This window comes from Oncorhynchus tshawytscha, unplaced genomic scaffold (assembly GCF_018296145.1).
Source record: "Oncorhynchus tshawytscha isolate Ot180627B unplaced genomic scaffold, Otsh_v2.0 Un_contig_3355_pilon_pilon, whole genome shotgun sequence".
Taxonomy (NCBI): domain Eukaryota; kingdom Metazoa; phylum Chordata; class Actinopteri; order Salmoniformes; family Salmonidae; genus Oncorhynchus; species Oncorhynchus tshawytscha.
The window spans coordinates 120,001-121,545 of record NW_024609434.1 but is presented as its reverse complement, the minus strand read 5'-3'; the positions used below and the strand labels follow the sequence as shown (position 1 = coordinate 121,545).

The window sequence follows — 1,545 nt, the reverse complement described above, 5'->3', positions numbered from 1 at the left end:
CTCCTCGTTCCCTCCATCTCTCCTCTCTCCTCGTCCCCTCCATCTCTCCTCCCCTCCCCCTCCATCTCCCTCTCTCCTCGTTCCCCTCCATCTCCTCCTCCTCTCTCCTCTCTCCTCATTCCCCCCTCTCTCCTCGTCTCCCCCCTCTCCTCGTTCCCCTCCCTCCCTATCTCCTCTCTCCTCGTTCCCTTCCCTCAATCCCCTCCCTCTCTCTCTCTGCTCGTTCCCCTCCATCTCTCCTCTCTCCGTTGGTTCTCATAGTGGTTAAAGTCATTCAGGTTATATAGGATGAGTCACTGATCTAATCCTACTGCATGTCTAAACACACCACAAACAAACTCACCTGCACAAACACACACACACACACACTCACGCACAAACACACACACACACACACACACAGACACACACACACCACACACCTTTGTGTGTGTGTGTGTGTGTGTGTGTTTGTTGATGTCTGTTAATGTGTGTGTGTTGATGAGAACACAGTCTTACCCATGTCTCTGTGTGTGTGTGTTGATGAGAACACAGTCTTACCCATGTCTCTGTGTGTGTGTGTGTGTGTGTGTGTGTGTGTGTGATGAGAACACAGTCTTACCCATGTCTCTCTGTGTGTGTGTTGATGAGAACACAGTCTTACCCATGTCTCTCTGTGTGTGTGTGATGAGAACACAGTCTTACCCATGTCTCTGTGTGTGTGTGTGAGAAACACAGTCTTACCCATGTCTCTGTGTGTGTGTGTGTGATGAGAACACAGTCTTACCCATGTCTCTGTGTGTGTGTGTGTGATGAGAACACAGTCTTACCCATGTCTCTGTGTGTGTGTGTTGATGAGAACACAGTCTTACCCATGTCTCTGTGTGTGTGTGTTGATGAGAACACAGTCTTACCCATGTCTCTGTGTGTGTGTGTGTGATGAGAACACAGTCTTACCCATGTCTCTCTGTGTGTGTGTGTGAGAACACAGTCTTACCCATGTTGTGTGAGAGAACACAGTCTTACCCATGTCTCTCTGTGTGTTTCTGATGAGAACACAGTCTGCCGTGTCTCTGATGGAGGTGAGTACAAAACCACTTCATACAGTCTATTTACTCTATATCTATGTCCACAGTCTTATACTGTCTCTTTACTCTATATGAGAACCATATTATACTGTCTATTTACTATATATCGATGTCCATATTATACTGTCTATTTACTCTATATCTATGTCCATATTATACTGTCTATTTACTCTATATCTATGTCCATATTATACTGTCTATTTACTCTATATCGATGTCCATATTATACAGTCTATTTACTCTATATCTATGTCCATATTATACTGTCTATTTACTCTCTCTCTATGTCCATATTATACATTCTATTTACTCTATATCTATGTCCATATTATACACTCTATTTACTCTATATCGATGTCCATATCATACTGTCTATTTACTCTATATCTATGTCCATATTATACACTCTATTTACTCTATATCTATGTCCATATTATACTGTCTATTTACTCTATATCGATGTCCATATTATACTGTC

General features: G+C 42.7%; 1 protein-coding gene across 1 annotated transcript in view; it reads left to right on the top strand.

Moving 5' to 3' along the window:
* Nucleotides 1–1,044: 1,044 nt before the first annotated feature.
* LOC121844781 (regulator of G-protein signaling 12-like) overlaps nucleotides 1,045–1,545 on the top strand; it is a 40,543-nt gene continuing 40,042 nt past the window's right edge. Inside the window, exon 1 of the mRNA XM_042315299.1 lies at nucleotides 1,045–1,061. The gene's annotated coding sequence lies outside the window, so the exon portion shown is untranslated. The remainder of the gene's footprint in view (nucleotides 1,062–1,545) is intronic.